The sequence below is a fragment of the Pangasianodon hypophthalmus genome, chromosome 19 (assembly GCF_027358585.1).
Source record: "Pangasianodon hypophthalmus isolate fPanHyp1 chromosome 19, fPanHyp1.pri, whole genome shotgun sequence".
Classification (NCBI taxonomy): Eukaryota; Metazoa; Chordata; class Actinopteri; order Siluriformes; family Pangasiidae; genus Pangasianodon; species Pangasianodon hypophthalmus.
Genome location: NC_069728.1, coordinates 12649447 through 12655446, shown reverse-complemented (window position 1 = coordinate 12655446; position 6000 = coordinate 12649447). Strand labels below are relative to the sequence as shown.

Here is a 6000-nt window from a genome sequence, read left to right as displayed (position 1 = left end):
CCCACCCCTTGACAGGTGCCACTGTAACGAGATTGTAACGAGACACACACACACACACACACACACACACAAATAGTTTAACTGGTGCACAGTTTATTGAAGAATGGAAGAGTAACAGAGATTATAAATTAACAATTGATATAGTACACATTTGTCATTGTGTTAGATACATTTCTGCAATGTGGACCTCACTACATTTTTAAAATCTTGGTTATGGTCCTGTGAGTGCTGTATTTTCCCAAGGTTGACCTAACTACAAAAGGAAATGTTTACACATAAAATGTGGGTTCATGTCAAGGGAAGGAATCCAATTTCAGTCTGATTGATTTTTTTCTTTCTTGCCTCCTGTTGGACGTCTGGTTGGCCATGGCATTCATCTGGTGAAGCTGACAATTGAGTCAAGGACAAAATCAGACTAATGTAATTCATCCTAATGCATGTGGATAAAGACGGAGAAGAAGAAGAAGAAGAAGAAGAAGAAGAAGAAACGGAAATAGAGTTAGAAAGAGAGAACAGGGAAGCTGCAGAATCCTGAATCCGGGTCCGTCTCCGTGTTTTGCGGAACATGCAGAGAGCGTCTCAGACCTTTCTGCTGCAGTGGAGGACTAAACACACGCACACACTCATACACACCATACACCAGTCCCCTCTCCTATCCAGTCCTCCGCTTCACACACATACCAGAGGGAGTGAGAAAAAGGGGGAATACGCCAAAAAAAAAGGAAACCCAAAAGGTAGAGGAGCAGGGAAGCTTTGTTCCCCCCCATGGGACTGGATTTGGCTCATTTCTACATCTGTGTGTCCTTCGTTTCGCTGTCATGATGGGAAGAAGCATGTGTGTGTACCAATGACTCCGACACACGCACGGATTCTCAGGTAAGAACACGGGCATCAGTGTTCGTTACTAATGAGCCGGCACGTTTTCCCTCATTTTCCGGCGCCGATTTTCTCAAATCATGTCGTTTGTTTTTCAGTCGTAGAAAACCTCTCATTATACCATCTCTCTGAATAATAATAATAATGATAATAATAAGAAAACAATAATAAACAGATGATTTTCGAGCTCCAGTGATGGCATGGAACATCAAACGTGATATTAAGGAACCTGTAGAAAATGGAGAATTGCAGTATGTGAAGAACATGTAATGAGCATGAGGGCACGATTCTGTGTGTGTGTGTGTGTGTGATAGCAGTTACAGGTATCAGTTTGGAAATGGTGAATGGCAGAATGAAGATGTAGAGAACAATATGTACTCAATGTGATCACAGCTTCTGTCGGTGTGTGTGTGTGTGTGTGTGTAAGAGAGAGAGCGATATGGAGAGACGTACTTACAGGTATCTCTCACACTCAGTGGGTGTGTGAAAAGCGTCGTGTGTGTCTGTATGTGTATGTGTGTGTGTGTGTGTGTGTGTGTGCGCGCGCGCTTGTGTGCGTGCTTGGCCGGAGTGTGTGATCTTGTTGCGCATCCATACGGGACTCAGGCTCTCTTGACTGGCATGAATGGAGAGAGAGAGAGAGTAATGAAGGAGGAAAGGTTGCCTAGCAATAAGCTCAGATCCTGAAGTGCAGAGATGAGATTTTCTGCTTCAGTGCTCGGCAGTGGAACGTCCGTCACTGTCCATATGGGTGTATGTATATGTGTGTGTTGTGAGATGGTATGACAGATGGGGTCTTCTATTTACTGTGATTTTGTCTTCTATTTACTGTGATTTTGTCTCATTCATCCCGGTTACACACACCAGGCTGTTTTCTGCTGAAGCTTCGTTGAACCTTCAGGTCCCAAATGATGTGTTACATATTAAACCCACTGCAGTGTGTGTGTGTGTGTGTGTGTGTGTGTGAGTGAGTGTGACAGAGAGAGAGAGAAAGAGAGAGACTTGCTGATAATCATTTACATCATATACTGTGATTCATGTATTGCTTAGGTAAGTGGCATGTTCAGGCGGCGTGTTTATTCACCAGAGATAAAATCTCTCCCATTCCCTTTAAGCTTGTCCCTTTAAGGTTGTTGTTCAGTTTGTATATCGTACGTGCCCCTCTCGGGGTAGGCTATAATATAAATCTGTTCAGTGGGCAAGAATTCCATAAAAGTTTAAAGAACATGGCATGACTAAACTGTTGCTCAGACACAAGAATACATTGCCAAATGTAAGTTAAAATTAGACTCATCATTGTAGCTAACATTTACTTTGATTAAGAGGTACAGTATATTTGTGTTTTTTGACAACCAGCAGATGTTGCCATGAGTCAATTTATCTAGTTTACCTAATGTAAAGTGATATGGGGGTCATATTCAGAGTTAGGGACTTAAGTCAGAAATGCAAAGTCAAATCACACATCAGTATTATGCAGGGATATTCTCCATATCCAGAGTTGGCTTGGTGGTTAGTACTGTTGCCTCGCACTGCCGGGGTTGGGGGTTTGATCTCCGCCCCATGTGCATGGAGTTTGCATTTTCTCCCCATGCTTCAGGGGTTTCCTCTGAGTACTCCGGTTTCCTCCCCCAGTCCAAAGACATGCGTTGTAGTCTGATTGGTATTTCCAAATTGTCCGTAGTCTGTGAGTGTGTGTGAGCTTGTGCCCTGCGATGGGCTGGCACCTCGTCCAGACTGTCCCCCACCTTGTGCCCTGAGTGTCCTGGGATAGGCTCCATGTTACCCTGCAACCCTGTGTGGGATAAGTGGTACGGAGAATGGATGGATGGAAGTTCATGCTTTCATGGTCGCCAGTTTTTCTTGTGTAGCATCCTGTAGAGATGTTTTTAATAGAGTCTAGATCAGATCATTTAAATCAAGCACCAGTCTTTACGCAAGAAAAAAAATTGGGAGATAGAAAATGTGAACTGATAAAGCAGCTTTTTTTTTCCATCATTTGCAATATGATATAGTATAAAACCAAGAGATAATAAAAATGAAGTTTGGATCTAATTGTAGCCAACTGGTTTGCACAAACAGTGCATAAATGTCCAAGTGCTTTCTGTTGTTAATTCTTAAGTTTGAATACCGAGGTGCTTAATGTCATCATTAACTTATAATTATGTGTGCCTAACTCAGCTAAATACAGCCCATAGCACCTAACTTGCTATTTAGCATCAGTTAATTTAGCTAGTTACGGAATGCTAGTCAACTCTAGTTCTTTAAAACAAGCACTAACTCTCTTTAAAAATCTTGTCCAGTGAGAAAAGAGGTAAAGATTAAGATAGATCCAGAAAGCACAAGTTATCTAGTCAGTTGTATTCAAGAGAAATTGAGAAATGAGCTCAAGTTTAAGCTCACATAGTGACATATGAATCTAATTCATGAAACAGTCATAAAACATGAAAACAAGATGAATGAAAAAATGATGCATTAGTTTGAGATGCATGGACACAAACTCCCGCCCAATAGTCTCTTATTTGCGTACATGTTAAAGGCAAATGTTCATATGCATATGGCATGCCCCATTTTACATGAAATGCACCCTAATTTATGTGAGTGTTTTTGTGACAGTGAGCCAATAAAAGGAGGAAGTAAATACTGAATGAATTTACTTCAAATGACTTTAAAATCAATTTCAGTGAAGCTGAGTTAGAGCTGCTTGAGTACAAGTTTGGTTCAAATAAATGGTCCTTTTGGCCTCAAAAACCTTGAAATAAAATAAAATCAAGGGATGAAAGAATGGTCAATTTTTCAGTTCTTTTTGAAGGCAATTAGCGGTATTCCATAGGCATATAGACAGTTATTGAAGTGTGCTATTCTTTTTGTTTGTTACTAAATAAAGCTGTTTAACCTCAAAATAAGGTACCTGCAGGTAGTGGTGTGGACTCTACTTATAGCTAAGTTATGTAACAACTTACAAAAACTTGCAATGCATCTTTGAATAGCCTGATGTATATTTTGTGCATCTTGTATGCAAAAGCACCCATTATTCAAATGAAGGACCAATAAGGAGCCATGGTTGGTTTAGAGTCACATTTACATGTTTACTCTAAACCACATTACCTGTATTTTAGTATGAGGTGCCTGCATGAGCAATCATGCTTATTAACCGTATTTTGATTTTTATTATTATTGTTTATACTACTTTACTCTACTTGCTATAATTATTGATGATATTAACATTCATTTCATTCATTTATGTTCAGTAACCACTTTATCCTGGTCAGGGTCACAGAGGATCCAGGGCATGTTGAAGGAACACTACACGCAAGGATGGGACACTACTGTACCTGGATGGGACATCACTTCATTGCAGAGCACTGTGCACACATACATTAGCACACTCATTTACATCAAGGGGTAATTTAGACCCCATCCACATGTATACAGATATTTTTGCAAACAGTTTTTATTCCTCCATTTAAAAAAAAAATCCAGTCCAAATGAACAGCATTTTTTAAAATATCCATCCAAAAGAAAATGCTAAAATGTTTTGAAAATGCTCACATTAGCAGGCCAGCCAATTAGGTGGTGATAGTGTGTTATATACTGTTATGTAAAACATCTTGAGAACTGAACTGCATGCTGAGTGGGTGAGAAGGGGAAATGCAGAAAATAGCCAAAAGTTAGTTCATACTTTGTATTTGTATGGACTGATCATTAAGTTGGAAAGCATTTTTTTGGGAGGCAGGAGGAAACCAAAAAACCCAGAGGAAACCAACACAGACACAGGGAGAACATGAAAACAGCAATCCGAGCTCAGGATCAAACTGGGGACCTGCAGCACCATCATTATGCCCCTAATAGTAACACTGATTTGGATTATTTATTAATATTATTTAATTAATTAAAAATTTTCAGGTTGTTAAAACATTATGCACTCTGACCAAATGCGAGTTTGATCATACAGATATGCCACAGTTAAAATGCGTAAGGAAACTGTCAGTGGAATTTTTGTGCACTCTTTTTTATGATCAGATTATTGTAACTTTGGGTCAGTGTGCCCAGTTTATGTCTTGACAATGCAGCATGCAAGACAGAGTTTTACTTTTCTGAATAGCAACTCCAAAAATTGGACTATGTCTGTATGGGTTCTAACTATAAGCATTTGAATTCCATTATAGTTATTTGCCACAATTGTTTGCATTGAAGACAGAGATTCTGTTTGGCGCTCACTCACTAATTTACATCCTCACATCCTAAACACAATCTTAATAATTTTGTAAATTTGATATTTTGGCTCATTAGCAGGAACACACACTTGGATGCACATAAAACAATCCTTGATAAAGTTACACAGTCATAAATTGCTTAACCTTAAAATTCCTGTTATGGCTCACGTTATGTTTTGATCCAGCTCTTAGCTCAACTCTGCAGAGGCCTGGCTTGATATTTTATGACCCATGAAATCAGTGAGTTGATATAGCTCATAGATTGTGTTGCTGTGACTCTTCTGGATTCCTCAATGCATGTTTGTCTAAGGCATTTTAAAGAGCATGTAACTAAATGCTAAAAATTCATTTTTCTACCTCAGCTAAAAAAAAAATAGTATTGTATCTCTAATTGCATACTTATGTATGCAATGTTTTGGGCTAGGTTTAGGAGTTTGTGTGGTTTTTGAGGTGTAATTAGGCTGAAAATTTTGCTGAAACCTGTCACCACTGGGTAATGATATTAGCTTGAATAACACTGACTGACTCTCAACTGGCTATTACATGGTTACTCTAAAAATTCACTAGATAGTAGCCTATAGCATAAGTCAAGAAGTATATATTCATGAGCTGCTGCTCAAGATGTACATGAAGTACACAGTCGAGTGTGTGAACAGTGCAGCTCGCACATGCACGCAAAGTCACATGTCAAGTATAAACCATGCTCCACTGCTTCACGTGGGGCCATATCACACCACCCCTGCGTGTGTTCCTTATGTATCATTCAAAGCTGGATGTAATGGTTGAAAGAGATTTCAAGCACAACTCCCAACTTTTAATAAATCTGGAATTTAAAAAATGTAGGGTGGTCAAGGCTTGTGTCCCAGAAAATTCATAAATGTCCATTTGGGGCAGTTTGTCCAAAATTTTT

General features: G+C 39.3%; 1 protein-coding gene across 3 annotated transcripts in view; it reads left to right on the top strand.

Moving 5' to 3' along the window:
- The first annotated feature begins 512 nt into the window (after window positions 1-512).
- The window catches only part of LOC113532050 (disks large-associated protein 2), a 133995-nt gene continuing 128507 nt past the window's right edge, over window positions 513-6000 (top strand). For all 3 annotated transcript variants that reach the window (XM_053242141.1, XM_053242143.1, XM_026923151.3), the window contains exon 1: window positions 513-876. The gene's annotated coding sequence lies outside the window, so the exon portion shown is untranslated. The remainder of the gene's footprint in view (window positions 877-6000) is intronic.